This window comes from Heterocephalus glaber, unplaced genomic scaffold, assembly GCF_053883595.1.
Source record: "Heterocephalus glaber isolate CG9 unplaced genomic scaffold, H.glaber_assembly_v1.0 deba00001460, whole genome shotgun sequence".
Lineage (NCBI taxonomy): Eukaryota > Metazoa > Chordata > Mammalia > Rodentia > Bathyergidae > Heterocephalus > Heterocephalus glaber.
Window position 1 is genome coordinate 10,507,976 of NW_028258307.1, and position 18,797 is coordinate 10,526,772.

Consider the following 18,797-nt stretch of genomic DNA (forward strand, 5'->3'; position numbering starts at 1 on the left):
ATTTAATTTTAGCATATATTGATTTTCTACTTTTAAAAAGTTTAAGAAAGTGAAGATAGTTACAGAAAGAAATGGGAACCTAGGGTATTTTAATTAAATAATTGATAGGATGCTTTAATTTCATTAAATGTAGGTATAACTTTGTCACCCAGTTCATGTCTTGTCCTATTTCCATGCATAGGTATTTTGACAGTAATATGAAAACACTCTGTGTACCCTGAGATTCAGAGAAAGAAGACAGTTAGCTTGATTCTGTAAATGACAAAGATCATCTAGCGAGGTTTATACACAAGGGAGGGACTCCACGGCAACAAGGTACCGTGGCTTGCTAACCTCAAGTTTAAGTCAAAGTTGAAAGCAAACCCACGAAAGCTGTCTGTTGTGACCACACACCTGGAAGTAAGAGAGTTAGGTTCTGAGCCCAGATCTGCTATAAATGATTTATATAAGTTTAAAAAATTACATTTTGGGACCTTATTTCTTACTTTAAAGTGAGAAATAATGCCCACATAAGTCTTTCTAATGTTGGTGAAGTGCATTTAATATACAGTTTACCAGGTTAACAGTTTTTAAAGTGTGTTTCTTAGTGTCATCAAGCACATTCATGCTATTGTGCAGCTGTCACCACCATCTGTCTCCAGGACTCTTGGTGTTGCGAAACTGAAACTCTGTCCCCAGGACACACTAACTGCCTTCTCCCCTCCCCCAGCCCCTGGCCGCCACTCTTCATTTCCCCACTCTGTCTCTGTGAATATGACTGTTCCTGGTGCTCCTAGAAGTGTAATCGTATAGTGTTTGTCTTTTCGTGACTGGTTTATTCCACTTAGCATAATGTCCATGTTATAGCATGTGCCAGAATTTCTTTCCCTTTAAAATCTGAATAATATCTCACTATAGGTTCATTGTAATATTGCACTGCGTATTTATTTATCCATTCATTCATTCATTCATTCATCTGTGGACTCTTGGGTTGCTTCCACGTGTTGGCTCTTGTAAATGATGATGATATGAACATGAACGTACAAGTATTTTGAGAGCCTGCTTTCCGTACTTGTGGATCTGCACCTGGAAGTAAAATTGCGGGGCACATCATAATGTGTCATATACTCTGTTCTAGTTACGTTAAATGCCTTTCTCCTGGCAAACAATGAGCCCCTTGAGAACAAGTCTGATTTCAATTCACACTGTATCCTTGGTGCAGTGCCCCTTACTTGCCTATTTCTGTATCCCCCGTGGTTCAGTGCCGCACCTGGCTCTGTACCTAGTATCAGATTTTGTGGGGGAAGAGTAACTGCAAGTGTATCAGGGTACTCGAGTGAATGGCTAGTGAAAGAATTGTGTAAGGCCTAAAGCAGGGGTTGACAAACTACAAGGAGATCTGCCCTGGTGCCTATTTTGGTGTGGCCCACCAGCTAGGAATGGCTTTTGCAGATGAACCTTTGCAGTCTGATAGTAGAGAACACTAACTCTGAATCACAGTGAAATGAAATGTTATCTCTCTCCAAAGAATCCCATTCTTCCTTAATAGTTGAGCTGTAGTATAAAAAATTCTATTCAATTGTTAACTATATTTTACACTTCATCAATAACATATTTGAGGAAATTGTTTGCTCTTTTGTTATTTAAGTACCTACATAATATCCTGGATATTGCTTCTTGGGTCACAAAACTTAGAATATTTGACCTCTGGCCATTTACTAGGAAGGTTTGCTGCTATTTAAATAACAACACTGCTGTTGTTGCTATTAGGTATTGTGATAGGGTTGGGTATTCAAAAAATGTAAAATGTTTTGGACACATCTGACTGATTAAATGGGATGAATTTTGTGAAGCTCCGGGCATGGCAGGAGCTTAATAAATGAGGTTATTTTCCTCTTTCCTATTCTTCAACCTAGGTTAGTGAAACGAATATTGGGTTGGTAAATGACTAAAAATATGGCAGATAGTACCTTGCTTTACTAGGTTATTTGTGAGCTAATCAGGTGGTTCTAGAACAAATTGTATGAACTAAGTTGGGTTGGAGACAGAATATTTCTCACATTGTTAGGTTCCCAGGTGACAGTGACAGCAGGCTACAGGGGACCTAATTATTCATGAGGCTGTAGGGAAGGGAAAACTCAGCAGTAGCCATAAGCAGTTCTTTCTATGCATTAGAGAAAAAAAGATTATTTGTAAGCCTACGTCTACATGTATATTTTTGCTGCTGGTCTTGGATCTTTAAAGTCTTTAAAAATTTATGTGCAGAGTGTTTTCCTGTTCATTTCTCATTTTATTAAGGAGAAACTATAAATAAAACTGAACAATGCCATCATTTTTCATTAGCTCTAATGGCTTTGTGACAGGGTGAAATCTCATGCAGTGTAATGCTTGATTTTTTTTCTTCCTCAAATGCTGTCAGGCTAGATCACTTAGAAATATTACCACATCTTCTGTACTGAAGGAAAAAGCTTTTGACTCCCAATTTTTTAAAAAACATGTGCATTACATCATATGAAACCTTAGTAATTTTTGGAGGCGATTCTAAATCACCCATGTTCCTTTATCTTGACATTGTTGTTTCTTTTAAATTTGTAATCTCTGCCCCAAGCTGTAGTGTAACCTTCAAAATAATTTTAGAAACCTAAAACCCAGTATTTTTACTTTATCATGATTTAATTTTGCCAAGAATTAAATCTGCATTTCTTAAGCTATTACTCGAGTCTGTCCTGTAGTTAAATTAATTGAAGCGTCTTAGATGTGGAAGGGACCTCGGCCTTGTTTAGTTCAACCTCCTTGTTTTACAAGGAAGACACTGAGGTCAGGGAGAGAGATTGTGAAATACATTTTCCTCACATGATGAGTTAGTGGCAGAGCAGACAGGAGCCATGATAAAACTCAAATGTTAAAACATGCTAGTTGAGTTCTTTCTTCCTCATAGGTTTTCCAGGGATAAAACCATCCAGACACTTGGATGGGAAGAAATAATAGAAATCGAAATTAAATTAAAGTGCTGTGATTCTAATGACTTTCAATTCCTTAGAAACTTGCAGTTAGGTCTGTGGTTTTAGGAAACTAACAATGTATTTTGAAAACACACTGAATTTCACATTGATGTTTACATAGATAGATTTTATTGGGACTCTATCACCGTGAACTGCTGTTCAATTACTAGAGTCTCTTAGCATCCAAATACAAGTGAGCAGGGGAATAGCAAGCCTTGGGTGGGGACCTCTCCTGGCCCAGGGACATCTCAGCAACATCTCATGGGCCTGTTGCATGAAAGGGGTGGTGCTGTTTTGCAGTCACGCCTTGGTGTGGCAGCTTTGCTACCTGGGCAGCATGGCACAAACTCTTGGGCACCTTGTGCATTTATGCAGTGGATCACTTCAGAAAATACATGCAGATCTATGGCTGTGTCTGTCTGCTTTGTGTTGATGTGCTTTATCTTGAGATAGCTGCCTGCATTTTCTTAGGGCCAAACTGTGAATAGCTGAACAACTAAAGAAGGGCTCAGAGGTCCATATTAAGGATGCTGATCACTTCCAACAGTGTGTTTAACATTTAATGAAACCCATGTCTTTTCCTTCTCTATTCTAGGCTATCTCGTGGGCACCATATAAATGAGTTTTTCCACATCAACATGTGTAAATATAATGCTTGTATGCTTAGGAAAGCCACTGAATTTGTAAGTCCTGGCTCCAATCCTGAGTCAGCAACACCATGATCTTAATTATATGCAGTTGTCTCTATTTTTAAAGACTTTTTGAAAAATTAATTAAGAGAGTTGAACTTTTGAAGGTTAGTTGTTAAGGATAATACAACAATTTCTTTTGGAATGCAAGACCTGAAATGGAGACCAATCATTCTGCGAAACAAGAAGCATCAGAGAGGACTGTCATTATACTGTACTTATTGCATTTATGTGGGGAGTTGCCAAAAACATAATCATTTTGTGGAACACTGTGTTCTGGCTCTAGTTTATGCATCTGCTGTATCTTTGTATCCAAAAGGAAGTAGAAAGTTGTGAAAATATCAGGTGAGTTTGGGGCCAGTTAAACATGGATTTCAAGTAGAAAATTTCCTTTTACCCAATTAGTCACTTAATGACATGCCTAAGTTCAAAGAGGGGCAGATACCAGTAGAAACTGGCTGGTAGCAAGAGATCTGGAGTTAAGTGGATATAATGTCTGTATGGTCAGGGCTTCGGCCAGCATTAGGGTACAGTTACATGGGGCTGGTGTCAATACCCTTTGATCACAAATAGGTAAGAACTAAAGATATAGATGTGAATAGGGAAAAGAGCATTCTGGGAAATGTCTTGGAGAAGACACTGAGTCAGTTGGGTAGGCATTAGGTAAGGCATGGCCAAGCCTGGAGATATGAAAGGAGGCTGCATGAGTTATGGCCTGTGCAATCAGACAGAAGCACCTTAGTGTATGGACTTATTTATAAAGATCTTTGAAAGATCTGAAAAGCCAAACAGTATAAGCTGAGGTCATTCAGAGATTAGCAACAACAGGAGACCACGATGACCACAAAGGCTGGTGGGACAACAAGGAGTGGTGTCACCAGCAGCCAAGAGCTGAATCCACATGGAGGATCCCAGAAGCACTTGTGACCAATGATGGGAAGCCTGGCTGGCAGAGCTGGAACTATCTGAGAGACAAAGCCACTTGTCTTAGTCTGTTTGTGCTGCTGCTATAAGGGAATATCATGGCCTGGGTAATTTATAAGGAACAGAAATTTATTTGGATAATAGTTCTGGCAGCTGAGAAGTGCAGAGTCAAGGGGCTATCATCCCAGGAAGGAAGGTGAGGAGGTGCGAGAGAGAGAGAAGGGGCTGAACGTCGAACTCATTTTTTGTTTTTTTAGTAGTGGGGATTGAAGCCAAGGCACTCTACCACTGGACTACACGTTCAGCCTTTTAAAAATTTTATTTTGAGACAGGGTCTTCCTCAGTTGCTCAAGCTGGTCTCAAACTTGAGATCCTCCTGACACAGCCTCCCAAGTTGCTAGGATTACAGGCATGTGCCACCACCCCCAGCTGAACTCATTCTTTTTAAGGAGCCTTCTTAGTCTATAAGGAACCCACACCCATAATTAATACATTCATCTGTTTGTGAGGGAAGAGCCATCATGACCTAATCATGATCCCAACTCTCCACCCTTGCATTAGAGGTGGATGCTGAGGGACACATTCAGACCATAGCACCATTGCTGAAGAGGTTGTCCACAGCACAGGGAGGGGAGGAAATACTCTGGCTTCTACCTTCTTCTCATCCCCAGGCTTCCACCTGAACCTAGCTGGAGCTAAGTGGCAAGTGAGTCTAGAAAAGCTAGTTTGCAGGGAAATGGAAGGAACAGATCAAAGAGCAAGTAGGCAGGTGACTGGCACTTGGGCACGAGACAAAGTCAGGGCTGGAGGGACTTGGGGCAGATGTGCTGATGGGTGGCCATGGCCTAGTGAATCCTCAAGGGAGTGCAGAACAAGCCTTCTCTGCAGTGATAAGGAATCCAGAGCCTGAGATTCATTGGGTCTTCCAAGGCTTGGGCTTGTGCCTTCATCTGCCCAGAGCCCTTGTGTTATTAAATGGGTGCTTATTCTCTGGCCTGTGGGAATCTTAGCCAGCTTTGGGGGTGGTTGGTCCTTTGTAGGATCCAGGCATTCTTTGTTAGATTCTCACCACCATGTAAAGTCTTAGCAGCTGTACTTTTGATCAGGGCTCCAAAAAAAAAAAAAAAAAAAGTCTCCGTTAAATAGCTCTATAGATGAACTACGGAAAATTCCATTATGATGAATATAAAATAAAGTTCTTTAATAAAGATCCCTCATTTTATGCCCTAGATGGCTAAGAAGGAGTCTTCTGAGTTAGCCATTTAAATACTCAGCCGTGAGTTAGGGCGTCTTCTTCTTCCTGCCCCCTGCCTTAGTCAGTCTAGTCACTCTTCCCCATCGTTATCATCACACCTTCAGTGCACGATCACAGACATGGAACACACTGTTAAGCAGGATGTCGTGTTATCTGAGTTGCAGAGAAGTGAGATCTTTGTAACAATGACCATGATGCTTTAAGACAGTAGTAGCTCAGTGGCTCTCAAACCTCAATGTGGATCAGAATCACCTAGGGAGTTGTTAAATGCAGGTATTTCCTGAACCCAAGTCTTCCCACTCTATTTAGGATTTAATGGGTTTGGGGTAAAGCTTAGGGATTTGCATTTCCCGCTGGTTCCCAGGGACACACTTGTGGAGTCACTGCACATTGCTCCTCCCAAGGTTCTGGGCAGGTATTGTTATCTCCATCCTATAGCAGAGAGAGAGCCATAGGCTTGATGAGGCCAAGTCACCAGTTCGCACCACATAGCCAGGAACCGGTAGTGGGAGAGAGGTGATTACTTGGATCAGCTGATGGTGTTCCCCTATGTCATCTGTGCCTCATGGTCAGGCCTGTTCCGTCATCAAGGGTTCAGTACTGCAGGACCAGGTGGCTTCTACCTTCAGTGGGTCAGGCCTTTGGCCACCTGTGAAATTTATAGTTTGCTCTTATAACCCTAGAGATTGTCAAATGAGGGGCATCTTTTAAGAAATGGGCCCTTTCTGTTTAGTGGTCTTTTACCTTTTGGTACAAATGCCCATTAGCTGAGGCTGGCTAGGAAGTCTGGAGCCATGAGATGGAGAATCCACCTGGTGGCAGTCAGGAAGAGGCCCTGTGTATAGCTGGATGGGCTGTTTGGGGCCTTTCCAGGGCTTACTGGACACCTGGGGCCAGGCACCTGCAATGTGGAGCACTTGCCTCCACACTCAGACCTCTTTTCTTTCCCCTCAGGGTGTGCCTGTTCCCTGAGATTTTGTTGTATAATAAACCTGGATTTTTAATAAGCCAGGGTTTCACATTGATGAGGCTGAAGCCATTACCTGTGCCCTTCACAGAGCAGTGAGTTCTTCTCTGCATCCGTGATCTCAGACATCTTAGCAGCAAAGTCTACTGAATTTCCCAAAGTACCCACTGAGCACCACCGCCTCCCCTACTGGATTTAAGTCACACATTAATTATTAATTCAGAGTATCTGTATTGTTTCATCTGCAAACTGCAAATGTGAATTCCAGACATGTATTTTTTAACAGCTCTATTATAATCAAGCACATTTGAAAATCTCATGTAGTTTATTACAAGTGGGCTTTGTTTATAGAGGAAAAGGTCTGTTTTATGTATGGTTTCTAGTTTTTTTTTTTTTTTTGGTAAACTGTAGTCACATTCTGAGCTAGGAGAAACATGAGCTATTTTACTATCTAATAGTTCCATATTTCACATTTTCAGAAGCTTATATCTTGTTTCCTTTGCAGAAACAGAGAATTAAGATCTGAAATAGAAAACTATATTTTGGGATATGGATTAAATTATAGAAATTGATGAGTTTTTAGTAATATAATTAATGTGGATAATAGAGATATATTTTTTCCTTAAATTCTTTTATTGGTACATTTTTGGTATACAATACATTTACATTTATCATTGGGAACTTGCACTTTTACATGATGTATCTTGGTTCTTATTTTTTCTCCATTCCCTGCCCTCCCCTCACCCTCTCCACCCTTCCTTATTTACAAAGACTTTGTTTCCATTTTTTCCTTTTCTCATAATTTTTTCTTTCCCTTCTTTACTTTCTCCTACCCTCCCACTTTCCCTACCCCTTTGGACCTTTTCTTCCTATTTCACATTATCAATTATTCATTTTAATCTTTATTTACACTTTCAGTTTCTCACACCAGAGAAACTATTCAGTATTTACACATGTGTGTCCTATTTATTTCACTTAAGAGTATGGCCTCAATGTGCATCCATTTGGCTATAAATGTCTCTAGTTTCTCATTCTTTAAGGCTGAGTAGTACTCCATTTTATAGAAAAACCACATCTTCTTTATCCAGTTTCCATTTGATGGGCACTTGGGCTGTTTCCAAGCTTTAGCTAGTATAAGTCATGCTGCTATAAATGTGGGTGCAGATATATTGCTGTGGTATGATTCTTTTAATTCTTTTGGGAAGATACCCAGCAGGGGAATAGCTGGGTCAAATGGGACTTCCAGTCCTAGTTCTTTGAGGTATCTCCATACTGATTTCCACAGTGGTTGCACCAGTCTGCGCTCCCACCAACAATGGAGAAGGGTTCCTTTCTCCCCACACCCCTGCCAGCATTTGTTATTGGTTGATTTCTTGATAGCAGCCGTTCTTTGTGGGGTGAGGTGGAATCTCAGTGTTGTATTCATCTGCATCGCTCGAATGACCAGTGATGTTGAGCATTTTTTCATATGTTTATCTGCTGCTTTTACTTCTTTTTCTGAGACGTGTCTGTCCATTTCAGTTGCACAGTTTTGAACTGGGTCTTTAAATTTGGGGGGTCTGATATTTTTAAGTTCTTTATATATTCTAGAGAGTAGTCCTTTGTCTAAGGTACAGCTGGTAAAAATTTTTTCCCACATTGTAGGTTATCTCTTAGCTCTGTTGGTGGTTTCTCTTGCAGTGCAGAAACTTTTTAATAAGATGAGATCCCAGTTGTTGATTCTTTGTGCAAGTTCCCATGGTACTGAGGTTTGGTTCATAAAGTCTTTTCCTATGCCAATGCCTTCAAGAGTTCTACCTAATTTATCTTCCAGCAAATTTAGTGTTTCTGTTTTAATATTCAGATCTTTAATCCACTTCTATCTTAGTTTAGTGCATGGTGATAGATATGGGTCTAGTTTTAGCCTTTGGCAGATTGAAATCCAGTTTTTCCAACACCATCTATTAAAGAGATTATCTTTCCTCCAGTGAGGATGGTTGGCTCCTTTGTCAAAGATGAGGTAGCTGAGTATGTCTGGAGTTGTTTCTGTATCTTCTAGTCTATTCCACTGATCCTTGGGTCTTTTTCTTTGCCAGTGCCATGCTGTTTTTATCACAGTGCCTTTGTAATATAGTTTCAAGTTGGGGATTGTGATACCCCCTGCCATGTCTCTGTTGCCTAGAATTGCTTTTGCTATTCTAGGTCTCTTCTGGTTGCAAATGAATTTTTGGATTGTTTTCTCTAGTTCTGTGAAATATATTATTGGGATTTCAATTGGCATTGTATTAAATCTATGTAGCAGTTTTGGAAGTCTGGCCATTTTCACTATATTTGTTCTTCTTACCCAAGAACAAGGGATGTCTTTCCATTTTCTTATATCCTCTTTGATCCCTTTTTTCAAAGTGCTATGGTTTTCAGTGCAGAGGTCTTTTGCTTCCTTTGTTAGGTTGATTCCTAGATATTTCATTTGTTTGGATGCTATTGTGAAAGGAATTGTTTCCCCAATTTCTCAGTGAGTCTGTTATTTGTGTGCAAGAAGACTATTGATTTTTGAGTGTTGACCTTGTATCCAGCTACTCTACTGAATCTGTCAATTAAGTCCAGAAGTCTTTTGGCAGAGTTTTTTTAGTCTTCTATGAAGAGTATCATATTGTCAGCAAATAATGACAATTTAACCTCTTCCTTTCCTATCTTTATTCCTTTTATTTCTTTCTCTTTTCTAATTGCTATGGCTAATGTTTTCAGAACTATATTGAACAGGAGTGGTGATAGTGGACATCCTTGTCTTGTTCCTGATTTTAGCGTGAAAGTTTTCAGTTTTTGACCATTTAGTATGATTTTGGTTGTTAGATTTTCATAAATAGCCTTAATGAGCTTGAGTTAAAGACCTTCTATTTCAATTTTCTGTAGGGTTTTTATTGTGAATGGGTGTTGAATTTTATCGAGTGCTTTTTCTGCATCTATTGAGATGATCATATAGCTTTTGTCCTTAGCTCTATTAATACAGTGTATTACATTTATTGATTTGCATATGTTAAACCATCCTTGCATCCCTGGGATAAATCCAACTTGGTCAGGGTGTATGATCTTCTTGATCACCCTCTGTATTCTGTTTGCCAGTATCTTGTTGAGGATTTTTGCATCTGTGTTCATTAGGGAGATTGGCTTATAGTTCTCTTTTTTGGTTGGGTCTTTCCCTGGTTTCGGAATTAAAGTAACACTTGCTTCCACGAATGAATTTGGAAGTATTGCTTTCCTTTCAATTTCATTGAAGAGTTTAAAGAGTAATGGCGATAGTTCTGTTCTAAATGTCTTGTAGAATTCAGCAGTGAAGCCATGAAGACCTGGGCTTTTCTTTGTTGGTAAATTTTTAATTACGTTTTCAATTTCACTGATTGTAATTGAGGTGTTTAGAATTTTTATATCTTCTTCATTTAATTTTGGTATTTCATATGTATCTAGGAATCTGTCCATTTCTTCTGTGTTTTCCATTTTATTAGAGTACAGGTTCTTGAAGTATGTATTGATGATCCTCTGAATTTCTGCTGGGTATGTTGTGACTTTAACTTTTTCATTCTCAATTGCATGGATTTGAGCCTTTTCTTTTCTTTTTTTGATAAGGTTGCCTAAGGGTTTACTGATTTTATTTATTCTTTCAAAAAACTAACTCTTTGATTCATTGCTTTTTTGTTTCATTCTCTTAGCCTCCATTGCTTTGATTTCTGCTGTGATCCTTATAATTTCCTCTTTTGTACGAGCTTTGGGTTTGCCATGCTCTTCTTTTTCTAGGAGTTTGAGGTTCAGCATTAGGTTGTTTATTTGAGCGGTCTCTGTTTTCCTGATATGGGCATTCACTGCTGTGAATCTCCCTGGTAGAACTGCTTTCATTGTGTCCCATAGATTCCTGTATGTTATACTGGCATGATCATTTACTTGTAGAAACTGTCTAATTTCGTCTTTAATTTCCTCTGTGACCCATTGGTTGTTCAGGAGAGCATTATTCAATTTCCAAATGTTTGCAGGGGTTTTGCAGTTTCTTATGTTATTGATCTGATTTTTTGTCTAGATGATCTGTCTATTTGTGATAGTAGGGTATTGAGGTCCCCCACTACAATTGTATTTTATGTCTATTTATATTTGTTTTGTATAGTTGGGGGCATTCATATTTGGTGCATATATATTTAGGATTGTCATCTCTTCCTCTTGGATTGTTCCCTTCACAAGGATGTAGTGACCATCTCTGTCTCTCTTAATTAGTTTTGGTTTGAAATCTGCTTTGTCTGCAAATAAGATTGTTACCCCTGCTTTTTTCTGGGCTCCTGTTGCATTGAGAACTGTTTTTTATCCTTTTACTTTCAGTCTATGAATTTATTTTTGAATTAGGTGTGTTTCTTGTATACAGCATATTGTTGGATTTTGTTTCTTAATCCATTCTGCCAGTCTATTTCTTTTGATTGTTGAATTGAGGCCATTAGCATAGATGGGTGTAATTGATAAATACTGACTCATCCTTGTCATGATGTTTTACTGTTGTTGGCTCTTTTATTTTTTATTTTTCCCTCTTTCCCTTTAGTTTCTTGCCTTGGCTGGTGGCTTCACTCTGTTGGGCCTCATGGAGTTGTGACCTTCATTGTCTTTTTCTAGGATATTGCTTAGAATTGTTTGGAGTGCTGGTTTGGTGTTCATGAAATTTCTCAGGTGTTCTTCGTCATGGAAGTATCTGATTTCCCCATCAATTTTGAAAGATAATTTTGCAGGATACAACAGTCTAAGTTGGAAGTTATTTTCTTTTAGGGCTTGAAATACTTCATTGCAGGCTCTCCTTGACTTGAGAGTTTGTCTTGAGAAGTCTACTGTGATTCTGATGGATTTCCTTTGTAGGTGATTTGTTTCTTTTCTCTAACTGCTTGTAGGATTTTGTTCTTCTGTTGGGTTTTTGGGATCTTGACTATTATATGTCTAGGTGTAGATTTTTTTGATCATGGCTTGTTGGAGTTCTATATGCCTCACTTATCTGAGTGTCAAATTCTCTACCTCTGTCTGGGAAGTTTTCTACTATTACTTCTGAGAACATTTTTTTTAATGTCATTTGTACTTTCTCCTGCTTTTTCATGGACACCTATTAGTCTTATGTTATTCTTCTTTGCATCATCTAGCAGCTGGTGGATTGATTTCTCATGGTCCCTTACTATTTTTAAGAAATCTCTGTTTTCATGGTCACTAACCACAATCCTGTCCTCTATATCTGATATTCTATCTTCACATTTGCTCGATCTGCTGTGAATACTTTCAGTGGAGTTTTTAATCTCCTGCATATCTGTTTGAATCTCATGGATTCAATTTCTTTCTTATGCTGGGCATTCATGGCTTCCAGCATGGTCCTGAGCTCATCTATTTTTTTTAATCTGTTTCTCTTCTAGAGTCTCTAAACATGTCTTTCACTCTGCTCACCATCTCTGTAGTTATCTGGAAAATTATTTCTGTTTTGAATTTTTCTAGAGCCTCATTCATCTGTTTGGTTACTTCCTGTGCTATCAGTTCAGGGTGTTCAGGTGGTTGATTATCATGTTTTTCCACCTTGTTTCCCCAGAATTTGCTTTTGGTGAGCTGGAAGTCTGGATTTGTGTCCTGACAAGGTTACTTCTCATTTTTATTTCTGTTGTTGGTGCTGTTTTTTGCTTTAATTCCTGGGCTGATACTTCAATATTTCTTATTGTGATTATCTTTATTACTAGTGTTTAGAGCTCCTATGGAGTGCTTGCTTCTCAGGGATATCTTCCAGGTACAGCTGGAGTTTTTAGGCTTTGAGTCTGTAATGACTCTTAGGCAATCTCGTTTTCAGTATACCAGGGAGGACAACTGATTGGATCAATCATGACACTTTAGCCCAACTGACACAATCAGCATCAACAGTAGCATCAAACACAGCTTAGAAAATGACAATTTGTGGTAGCAGTTAATTTGTCACCTTTAACCTCGCAAGCTAGATCAAAATCTAGGGCCAACCCAAAATATATTTGTAGTAAGTAAACCATTCAATATTGCAAATTTTCCCTTTGGGATAAGGATTTAGAAGGAGTTGGGGAGGGAGGGATAGAGAGACAGAGGGAGAGGGAAGGGTTAGATGTAAGGCTAGAGGATATGGGAAGATCATGCAAATTGTGGGAATCTGTTGAAGATAGGAGGAAAAGACAGCAAAAGAACAGAGACAATTACAGAACAAAGAGACAACAACAGGGAAGCTAGGAATTGTATTCAGCTTCCTATAGTCATGACAATCTGAGAGGACAGAGAGAGAGAAACAATTCAAAATGGAACAGGAAAAGGAACAAAGAGGAAGAGAAATATAGAGCCAGGAGGGACAGAGAGAAAAAGAAAAGAAAAATATATGTATATGTACATACACAAAACCAAACCAAAAAAAAAGTTCTCCCTCAGGATATGTCTCTGCTGTCCTGGTAGACAGTGTGAGCAGCAGAGTGTGAGCAGCAGTGTGCGGGTCTAAGTCTATTAGTCTCAGCAAGTCAGCTGTAGTCTACTGAGATTCAGGCTGATTTCTGGCTGCAAGGTCCAAGTTGAGGTCCCTGACCTCCTGCAAGATTAAACTCTGCAAGGTTCTACTGCAGGTTCCAGCTCCCCTCCCCCTAAGTGAGTCCGGGTTTCTATGGGAGATCCTGATCCCACCAACTTACCAACCACGATGGTCCAGTGTGCTTTATTGAAGAGATTTTCTTCACTTTCTCAGTGGGCTTCAATTTTCATTGAGAAGCCTCAGAGAGGCCCTCTCTGTTGTTCACTTCTGCTCTATTTTCTGGGGCTCATAACCATGGCCTTTGTGTTCCCCCTGGCACCTCTGCTGTGTGGCGTGATCTGGCAGAGCTGCTGGGTTCCATGTGATGGGTGGATAATAGAGATTTTTAAAACAATTTAAATTTAGTCAGTATTGCCTTCTGAAAGGGAAAGAGATAAGCTTATATTTTCAATAACTTTAGAAATTAATTCCAGAAGAATTCATGTATTAATTGCCTGGTCACTATTAGGAAATAATTGAAAAAGAACTGCTTGCAACCTTTTTTTCAAAACACAGCTTTATTAAGATTCTGATAAATTTATACTTTCAGTTTCTCAATTGAGTCTAAAAGATAGTATTATGTTTTAAATATGGGTTTTGTTAAAAAACAAAATTGCAACAAATTTAATTTAATGATCAAATTGGTTTTAATGTTGAGTGATTCATGAATTGGGAACCATCTAATCTAAAGATTTAGAAAAGGTGCTCTGTTGGTTATGGTTTTATTAAGGTAGCTCGAACAGCATCAAAGAAACAGTATATCACAAAAAATGGGTTGGTTAACATTGAGTTACTGTGGGTTTCTTTCCTTAAAAGGGTTAGAGCAGAGGGGACTTTCTTATCCTGTTGAGTAAAGCTGGCCTGTTTGGGATTTAGCTATCATCACAACTCACTTCTGGGAAGGTCAGCCAAACAATTTAACTGGGTTTGGTGACGTGAAACTTGAGCACAAGTAACACCATTTTGGTTTGGTTTGTTGGGGTCCAGTGCAGGAGCTCAGTCTAAGTCAATGTCTGCTATAAATCTTATTTAATAGTTTAACACATAAAAATTCCCACCATCTTTCCTGTAGAATTTTAAAGTAGAAGCCAGAGTCTTATATAACCTTCTGTATTGGTTATTTATTGTTGCATAGCAAACCTTCCCAAAACAGTAGCTCAAAACAGCAGTCATTTATTGAGTTCAGAAATAGACAATTTGGGAATAGCTTGGCATGGAAGGTTTAGGTTTTGTGCTTTGTCAGCTGGAGTGTTCAACAAGATGCTGGAGATTCCTTTCCAAAATGGCTAATCACATAGCTGGCGAGTTGGGACCAGCTGCAGACTGGGAGCTCAGCAGAGACTGATGGCAGAGACTTCTGTTCCTATCCAAATGGACCTCCTCGATTAAGACACTCCAAGGCTTCCTGGACTTTCCCATGCTGTGCTAGCTGGGTTCTAAGAGTGACTATCCCAGAAAAACTAGGTACAAAGAGATAATATAGTCTTTATGACCTAGGCTCATTTTTAAGAGCATGGCATACTTGTCATTGAAGCACTTCTGTTGTGCTTTATTGGTGGGCCCAGATTGAAGGGGAGGGGACAGTAGGTGATAGATTGAGAGAAATACCAAAGAATTTGATGGCATGTTTTAAAATTGCCATACCCCCATATGAAAACTCGAATTCACCTTTAATTTAGCAAAACTGTGGCTTTTTGATTAAAGAGTCTTGGTCCTTTCTGAGCAGGGTGAGGCTGCAGTGTTATCTATACTTCTATAACCTAGTGGGACTCTGTCTCGGTCCAGTTAGGTAAGTACTGAGCAGTGTCCCCAGGTTTGCTCATGGTAGGCCTGGTGAGCTTGGCAAGGGTAGTTTTGTTGGAGTGTGAGTGATGGGAATCAGCCCGCTGATCCGCCAGGAACAGTGGGAAGATAATGATGTGCAGATAGCAGGGATAGACAGTGCTCTAAAAATGCTTAGTCCAGACAGGAAGAAGGGAGAAAGGGCAGTAACAAGAAGGAGAACATGGCTGAGAGAGATTTATCCTCCCTCCTTCCCTCACTCACTCCTTTCCTTTCTTCTTCCTTCCTTTCTTTACCAGGGATTGAACCTAGAAGCCTTCTACCACTGAGCTATATCCTCATTCTTTTTTTAGTCTTTATTTTGAGACAGGGTCTGGCTGAGCTAGGTTGGGTTCAAACTCGAAATCTTCCAGCCTCAGCTTCCTGAGCAGCTGGGATTATAGGTCTGTGCCATTACACGAGCCTTTTCTTTATTTTTAAGGATGGGAGAATTTGTAGGGTGAAGGGAAGGAGCTAATATAAAGTGTAAGATGCTGTTGTTCCTATTCACCTGTATGACTTAATTTCTCTTCCAGATTTTTTTAAGTGCAGGGATCCTGGCACTGGGCCATATGCAGTAGACACTTAATAACCATTTGCTGTACAACCAGCGAATCCCAGTATGGTTTACGGCATTGCCCATGCCTGCCAGGACCTGCTTTCCACTTCAGGTTTGGCCCTTTGCCTGTCATTTTGTTTCACAATAGAATGAGCAGATTTTTCATAAAATCAGTCTCCCAAGTGGTTGGTGACTGTGACCTCCAAATGGGTATGAGTTCTTGGCATCATGTTGACCTCAAAGACATTACCAACAAACTCTATTTTGCCAAATTACCCTTTCAAGCAAAACAGCCCAAAGAAAGACCCAAGGTATGGAGAACTTTAAGAAGCCCCTACCAGTAGCCCCAGGGATCAGATAGTGACCTGTCAGCGGCCTCTTCTCCCAGAGCATCAACTGGTCATCTAGAAAGTGGGGAATGAACACTCACCTTGGAGGGATGTTGAAAAGTGAGAGTTGAGAGATTGATCGCTCTTGTAAAGCACTCTCTAATCTCTAAAATTGTGAGCTGTGAAGCACAATGGAAATGTAAGGAGCTGATTGTCTTGTTTACATTTCCTTAGAAACATGGCTTTTCCTATGAGGGTTGGATGGTAGCTGCTTCAGTCACTTTTCCATCTTTTTGGACTTATATAAGAAATTGGTCTGCAAATGCCAGCATCTGAACATTGCAATACTTTTTTTTGCTTCATGATGCATAGTAGTAATAGACACAGTAATAATAGTACTCTCTTTATGTTGTCTTTTTCTTTCTTTGTAAGAAGTAAAAACTACTGATTGGGTAAACAGTAGAGTTTCATCTCTGGAACTGCAGGGCTTTAGAAGCCAAATTTTCTCTGACATGTGAAAAATGGTTGAAGATTTTTCAGGAATTTTTCAGATTAGTGTGGTAATAGTTTGAGGCATAAACCATGGAGAGAGTAATGTGATCCAGTTTATAATTTGTACTAATTAACGACTATAAGTAATTTTATCTTTTAATAACTTGTATCATATCTGTACAGCACCGTGCATTTAAATTATTTTTATGATATGTATGTATACACCATTTAGTAGGGCATCTCTTTCAGATGAACCACACTGTTCTAAAGCAAAATTTATAGTGGAAACAAGGTATTGTACTATTATAGCAGTATAATGCACGGCAATTGTGCATTTATTTTCTAAGTTCTTCTACTTGGTAGAGAAAGTGGTGTGTTTAAATGATCAGATGTAGACAATGATGTTTAAATGTTTGGCTGAGAAGTTGTCAGGGGTGTTTAGGAGGCCCAACTAGAGAAATGCTCATTGGTGGTTTTGAGTTCCCAATGATATCTACCACACTCTGGTGGGACAAAAGTCACAGACACTGTTATACTGTGTGCACTTTTGCAGTTCTTACTGGATGTTCAAGCCACAATAATAATATTTAAATAATATAGAGGACATTTGAAAAACAGACCTTTGTTGTTTGCATTTCCAACATGGAAGCGGAGCTTGAGTCTGGCACCTTAGACCACTTGGGCATCCTGACACACAAGCCTTTCCAGTATGGAGATTTCTGGGTTCTATAGAATTTTGTCCTAGATGGAAATCTCTGTGTGACATTGAGAAGTGGCCATTTGGTAACAAGCTGGGTATGGAGTCACAGAGGAGAGAGACACAGTGCACCATGTATGTGGCATCCACTGTGATGCCTGGGATAGTGCATCATTTTCCCAGAGTGGTGGGAATTGATATCATACTTCTCTGGGGTTGGTACTTCCCTAATGACCTTGCCCTGGCCAGCTTGTCTTCCCTTACACTATTGAGTGCCTGAGGGAGTCTTAGTTTAATCTCCACATGGCCCATGTTTACATGTGAACCGCATGTGACCTGCAGACCTCAGTAGATGTTTATTTTTGGTTTTACTCTCATTTCCATTCCTGGGTCTCCCCTCTCTGCCAGGCAGGCATTCAGTCTGGCAAGGCACAGACACATCTCCTCCAAGAGCCAGTCAGATGCATTCCTTGGGCACTGTATCTGAAGGAGCACAGAACTTATCTCAGCAGTGACAGCAGCGCTCCTGTTATTCCTGAGAGTGGAGTGAGCTTTCTTAGGCTTCCAGAGCACCGCCTCCTCTGGTAAAATGATAGTGATCTTTTTTTAATTTTAAATTTTTCTAAACTGAGAGTTTTCTTTTCATCCCTCCTTATCCTAATGAAATCCTGACTGACATGCACACCCCTGTCTCTGTCTTAACCACTTTTCTCTGACTCCTTTTTGGTCCTCTAGTATCTGGACATCTGTTATGGCTTGTGTCTGGGTGTCCCCCTAAAGCCTCATGTGGTCATAGGTGGGGCTTTTTCAGAGATGGCTGGATCTAGGGTGTGTGATGCTAAGATTAAGGGTGTGTGATTACTAAATTAGTACACTGATTGGTTTGACATAGTTCTGAGTGTGGATAATGGGAAGGCTCCCTAGGTGTGAGTGCTACCTGCCTTAAGGGTGTATAGCCTGGATATTAGGCACAGAAAGAAGGCTGCTGTTGCTTTTTGCTGATACTTCGTCACTATTTCTCTGCTTTTATGTTTTCTGCCCACCATAAACTCTTTCTCTTCTATAGTGTCCCTCTGCCAGGCCACCCTGCCTTGGAACCAGCAGATTATGACCTGAAACCTCTACACATTGTGTGCTGAACCTTTTCTCTTTTAATTTTGGGTGTCGAGGTATTTTGTCTCAGCAATGAGAAAAATAACTAAGACAGCATCCTTGACAGTCTCCTGCTTCGAATGAGAAGCCTGGCACTGACATTTCCCGTTTTCTCCACCAGAAGAAAAGAATGAGTGTTTCTGTTGTGTAATCATCCCTGCAAAGGTAGTCATCACTGTGGTCTCTACATCTGTGGGACCTTCACAGTTCATGCAGGGCATGTAAGCACATGATAACTTTGATGGTGTATGAGCATGGGTAGATCTCATTACCCAAGTTTTACAGGTGACCAGATAGCCTCAGTGAAGTAAAGCAATTTGCTCCAGGTCGCATGACTATTAACTAATAGATGTAGAACTTTAAGCCAGGCCTCCTGACTCC

The 18,797-nt window shown here is 39.8% G+C and overlaps 1 protein-coding gene and 1 long non-coding RNA gene across 8 annotated transcripts in view; both read left to right on the forward strand.

The window, feature by feature from the left end:
* The window catches only part of LOC147826901 (uncharacterized), a 56,061-nt gene extending 51,586 nt beyond the window's left edge, over positions 1 to 4,475 (forward strand). For both annotated transcript variants that reach the window (XR_015453395.1, XR_015453396.1), the window contains exon 2: positions 1 to 4,475. This exon is cut by the window's left edge and continues 27,681 nt beyond it. This is a non-coding gene — a long non-coding RNA (uncharacterized LOC147826901).
* Positions 1 to 18,797, forward strand: part of Csgalnact1 (chondroitin sulfate N-acetylgalactosaminyltransferase 1) — a 316,784-nt gene that overhangs the window by 51,911 nt on the left and 246,076 nt on the right. The window lies entirely within an intron of this gene.